We start from the raw sequence: 6,358 nt of genomic DNA, 5'->3' as shown, positions 1-6,358 counted from the left end.
AGATTTCAGAGGTTGTTGAGTTCACCATACATGGCCACTGTGGGGTGTGAGCAAGGAGCCCAGGCTGGCACCTAGTACCAGGGCTGGTGGGGCGGCAGGAGTGTGGGGCCAGGGCCAGCGGGGTCCAGGGCAGGGTGGCAGGAGCACAGGGTCCAGGCTGGCAGGTGGTGCCAGGGCAGCCGGTGGGCAGGAGGGCGGGGAGGGCGGGGAGGGGCAGCAAGAAGCGGTGGAACCAATTATATTTATTTACATTCATTTCTATAGAAAAATGTGTTTCACCTAGCACAGTTCTGCTTAATGCTCGTTTTTTTCAGAACCAATTAAGAGAGCTAATTGGGGTGTCCTGTATAAGGATATATGTATGGGTGCTTTCAAAGTGGCACAGAAGTCAGTAGGAGCAGACTGGGAAGGACTCTGAACAGCTTTCCCCTTAAGACTCTAACATGCCTGCCCAATCATGATGATGATTTTGAGATTCTCTGTCACATGGCAACTGGAAGTGGAAATCTGGATTCAGGTTCCAAACCTCCACATCCCACCTAATGTTCAGAGTTTTCATACCTGGAGATATAGTTTGGTGCCAACCCTATAAAAAGGGTTAATCAAATAGATAATTCTTTCCCTAGGAGTCATCAGTTAAAGATCCTATTCCCCTGCTGAGTGCTGATGTTTCACAGAGCTGCTTCGCTATCCAGGATCAGCTAGGAGAGCCTGGTTTAGAAAAATGGCTTTACCTACTGATGTACAGTCTACTCAAAGAAGCCAATGGGAGTTGATAATTTAGTGAAAAAATAATCTTTTTTGTTTGACAGTAAAAGGGCATTTGGCTCTAATAATTTTCCTAATGGCTTAACTTGCCAGTTGCAGTGTGTTATAAAACTAAACTAACCACAATGTGGCTGCCAGAATTAACAAACTATGAGATTGTTCCCCTTTTAAGAGTGAATTGAAACTCTGCTTGCAGTAAAAGTTCAGACAATTAAAATGTATGTTCCAGATAGGAAAGCAACATTAGCCGTACGTTAGCTAACTTACAAGCATATCTTTTAAAATAAATTATGTAGCCATCAAGAGTAGGTTCTGAACTTATTCCATTTCTAAATTCCTCATTATCAGATGGCTCAGAGCCTGATTTTAGATTTGGCCAAAACAATGGAAGTCTAACAGATAAAATAAAGCTTAGTGGTGTATTTGAAACTGGGAAGGCCTCCTATCAAAGGAGGTTAAATTGACTTATGTTATACATGCTACATAAGTTAATATGTAGAATTTTTCTTAGTTATTTCTTTGTGCATGTTGTACTTTATAGTATGAGAGGTTTTATGATATATATTGTCATTTCAGGCTTTCCTGCCAGGCAATTTCTTTGTCTTTTCATAAATTTAAAGGAGATATATAACAGTTCGGCACATTTAATAAACAGACTTTATATGGAAATAATTTCTTGAATTGCAGCAAGCTAAAGTTTATCTTAAGAAGTTCTGCTTTAGGTTTGCAAAAGCAGATTGATTATTATATGATTTAAGACCTCATGCTAATGATAATTTAAATGGAAATGCAAACATGAACTATTTGCTCTGATATTCTGTTACCATAATTCAAGGATCAGAAATACATTTGGAACATGTTCAGAGATGATGTTTTTGTAAGATTAACAGAGACTGTATAAAATATACATATGAAAGTAAAGTAGTACGAAAGTAAAAAAATATATTCTACATACACACATATATATACATATGAGTGTATATAGAATATATATATATTACTTTCATTCTATTTATCTATCTCTTTCTTTCTTTCATACTAATGATGGGATTAAAAATATTATGCTGTTGTAGCACAAAGGAATATAGAAGATTTTAGGATAGACAGAAGGAGACATGGCCTTATGGTTACAAAAGGTATAGGGATGAAAGTGAAGAGATTTTGATTCTTTTCCTGGCTCAGTAATGGTCCTCCTTGTTAACCACAGACCTGCATCCTGAGAGATACTTCAGTGCATAACACCTGTTCTGCTGCATAACTCTCATTGATTTTAATAGGGGGTACCTTTGATAAGAGGTGTCTTTGAGGACCTTGGCCCCTGTGACTTAGTTCCTTATTTTCAGAAGTTTCAGTAATTTTGCCATCCTCACTGTGGCCCTAATTTGGGAAAGCACAGAAATAAATACATCATTAAATACTGAAGAAATTAATGGGAGTTAGAAATTGGGTTAATGTTAAGCACCTGCTTGACAATTTTCCCAAATTCCCAAGGTGTGGCCCAATTTTCAGAGTTGCTGAGTAGCCACAAAATAGGATGAAAGAAATGGCCACTCTTCAAGGCTTCCAAAAAATGTTTCAAGATATGTAGCCCAGAACGGAGACACCCAACATTTGGACACTGTATGCTAGTGATTCTCAACCAGGGTGCCACAGCAACCTGGGGTGCCTTGAGTTCCTTTCAAGGGTGTGTTGGGGTGACACACAATGTTAGCACAATATTTAGGTGTGCAAACATGATTCACAGGATAAACCCAGAGACTTAGGAACCCATAGTATTAAAGGAATTTTGACCTACTGTGGTCTCTGAGTTTTTTGCATCAGCAGAAGTGATTTACAATTTTTTTGTAGTCAAAAAACAAGTGAAAAGAGAGCCGGCATTTTCTGAATTGAGCCTAGGGGGTTGTAAACCCCTGTGCTAGGATTTATAGATTTGAATTTTTTCCCCTATCTGGGGACAACAATCATGACCAACAACATGGGCTTTGGCTCTAATGTGGTATCGGAGGTGTAAATAATGATTAGCATACCCATGCAGAGTCATTTTCATTTTAAATGATTTGGAGGTGCTCTTCCACTAATTACTGTGTCTAGTTGAGGAAATATGAAAAGACTGATATTTCCAAAATATATATTTTCAACTAGTTGCTTCACACAGTTGTTCTCAGCTAATTGGCCTAGTCCCTTTTTCCAAGATGTTTTTTGAATGCCTTTAAAAACCCATCTCTTTTTTTTCCAGCCTCTTTCAGAATCCTGCTCTGGATTCCTTCCACCCTGGAGCTTGTCAGACTCGAAACATTCCAGCGTTGTCATCACTTACTCTGGTGTGATTCTGATTTTCTTCACAAGTTTTTATTTCTCCCCTGGAAAATATATGCTTGTGGCCTGTGTCTGGATCCAAAAAAAGGTCAAGAATTCATGGAAAAAATGTTTTAGCCACTCTCCCTCTTCTTGTCAATTAAGTGACCTTTCCCATCCCTTAGAAATCTCATAGGAATTTTATTGTCTCTTTAACTAATCTTATTTCCCCAAGCATTTGAAAAAAAATGGTATTGCTTCCTGAGTAATCTTCTGGGACTGCTGGAAGTTTGTGATGGGGGAACTCGGTGCAGCTGGGTAGGAGGGCCAGAGAGGCTGAAACTCCCTGGTTGTTGGCTATTTCAGTCACCTTCTTGATACTACTTCCTGGTTGACATCCATCAACCTGCAACGACACAAGCGATAGAGGGGTGCTTACTCAGTGGGTGCTGCTGTAGCCCATGTAGCCAAGAGATACACCTGCAAAAAGGAGCCAAGTCGAAAGAGCTAATAACTTTATGCTCAGCTGCATGGGTGCAAGAATGCATGATGGGGTGGCAAGTGCCAGGTATGCTTCCCACATCCACATTCAGCAACATGTGGATGTGGAGGGATTTCCCTGTACAATATATTCTGAGCTGCATCATTATCAAAATAAGAGTGACAAAAGGGGCAAGTGGACATTAAATAGTAGCAAAAGGACTACAGCCATCTTGCTGCTGCTGGAAGGTTGGTCACAGAATAAGACAGGATTTCAACAGAATACCCAGTCTGTTCATTTCATTATTGCTTATTATTTATATAATGCCCTTAAATATAATTGGAGGTCTGGACCCTATATAGGACATTTTTTTTTTTACGTACTCTCCTTTCCATCTAGTTTGGGTCAGCATTTCAGAGTCCTGTCCAAATAGTCACTTTGTCAAGTCACTGCCTATTTCCACCGCCTGATGAGGGAGATGGTTATTTTTTTTTATGTTCCCACTTTATACTTCTGATCTGTTACTTTGAACAGTTTCCTTTTAATATTTGTTTTAAAATTAACTCCTTAAGTATGATTATTATGTCCTGCTTTGCACCAAAGCAGTCATTGTTTCTTCCTCAGATCCTCCCCCAGATCTTTTTCAAAAACAAGATAATCATCTGGAAAAATGACATTGATCTGGGGTTGTTTAATAAGATCAAACTGAAATACGTGTTTCAAGACCAACACCTTGCTGTGAAACTGATAAAATTAGAACCAAAATAGCAAAGGTTGATTGCTGCTACAGAACTCTTACAATGGTTGAAAATAAATTATGTGGTTCTGTGTGTGAAAACCAAAGGCCATGGAATAAGTAAAACTTTGTGGATTGCTGGATTTCCTTTACTCCATTTTACCACCTTGTTTTCTAATCTGTAGGAGATTCTCTTCTGAGATTCATAGAAACAGCCACCAGATGTCACATTTGCTCCACAAAAATGACGATGAAAGACTATTTAACTGGCAGTTTAAGTCCCTCAGTAGTAACCTGGCTCTTCTTCCTATCACTGTAATCTTCCTACTGCACTTGTACTTTCATATACACATTAGTTGATTTTATGAGCTATGCATCAATATTCACTTCACATCAGGAAGTATCACTGAGCCCTGAAGATATCAGACTGACTAGTTTTAGCTAGTTACACCTGTAGTGCTGCATAACTGATAGAGCTGGAAACAAATAAAAATGATAAAAGTGCATGCAGCCCAGTGGGACATGCTTCATTCATTTTATTTTCAATGTCTTTGCTTTGTGTTAGTAAATAAATGTTGCAGACTCCTGAGAATAAAAGTTGAAAAAAGGATATTTGCAATTGTTTTTTTTTTCAAAAATCAAATTCAAAGAAGAAATTATAAAAACTTAGCAGCAGAGTTAAGCTCTTTGAATTTCTAAAGCATTAACATCTGGAATATTTGCCTTCTGTTGTAGTTTCACTTGCCTGGGTGCTAACTTATCTGAAGAGAGATTTGAAGATGAACCCCCAAAATGGGCATTACTCCTACTTCATCCTTTTGCTAGAGGAAAGTTGGGTTCCACAACTTAACTTCCACACATAAAGGGACATTGCAGAAATGGGAGAAATACAGATTAAGGACAGGGGAGCTAATGTTAGAGAGAAGTGCAGAAGTTTTCCACAGATAAATTAGGAGAATAAAATGATTTGCTTATATATAGGGATTGTCACAAGATGGGAAATGCTCACTGAAGGACTTTAATATAAACAATCTAATTTTTGAGCTTTTCTATATCCATTATGACTTGTAATGGGGCCTGAAAAATTTTGGTCACATTTTATGGCCAGATTTAATTTCATCCAGGCTTCAGTGATCAGAATCAAACTGTTTTAAGATATAGCCATCCTTTCTGTTGCATACACCTGTTTCCACTCATTCTGACAGTTCCGTATTTAATGTGAAAAGGGCAGCAGGGCATGATCATAAGATCATACTTTACATTCCAAAGAGTCTTAGCCAAACAGAGGAGATGATTCCACGACACCTATTTCATAATACACATGGAATAATGTGATATTCCAGGTGCTGGGCTTTTAGACATTGACAATTACATGTGATCTGAAAGATCAGGGCATTTATTTTGCACTTGCCAAAGAAATGATGTAGTCATGTGCAGTGAATTTATTTATCTGATACTGTTTCATATTGTGAACCACTGCTGGGAAGGGGTTTTAAAAGTTGGTTTAGAAGAATTTAGATCCCAAAGAAACCTTTTTTCTGTGTTTAGAAATGAACCTTTTCCTGTATTTAGAAACAAAAGACTATGTGTGGGCCCAAAGGAGTTGGGAAACTTATTTCCTTTCTTCTATACAAATACAAAAGTGCATTTCAGCTGACAGCAGAATTGGAAAAGACCAAGTTACCATAAAATCAAGAGCTTGGATACAAAGAAATAACACACCTAGGTGTCTCAATTTCCTGTCTGCAAAATGGGAACTATATTTTCTCATTCCACTCTTTGTTTGGCTTTTCTATTTGTATGGTCAGCTTTCAGGGCTTAGGTCTATCCTCTTACTAGGCATCTTTTACTATAAAGCACCAAGCACAATGGGAACCCATCTGACTCCGGGATTTTAAGTGTAACTGTGTACTTATGTGCAATCAATAGTTAAAAACGGTAAACAGTTGGGAAGCTAGGAACAAAGTATACATCTGAAAGCTTCTCAAAGTCAATCCTATTCATGCAGTTGGTTTAGTTAAAGATATCAACCACAAAAATTCAACACTGACAAGTGCAAAGTGATGCATCTGGGGAGG

The sequence above is a fragment of the Gavialis gangeticus genome, unplaced genomic scaffold (assembly GCF_001723915.1).
Source record: "Gavialis gangeticus isolate Ggan-Ray unplaced genomic scaffold, GavGan_comp1, whole genome shotgun sequence".
NCBI lineage: Eukaryota > Metazoa > Chordata > Crocodylia > Gavialidae > Gavialis > Gavialis gangeticus.
Note: the sequence above shows the minus strand (reverse complement) of the source record.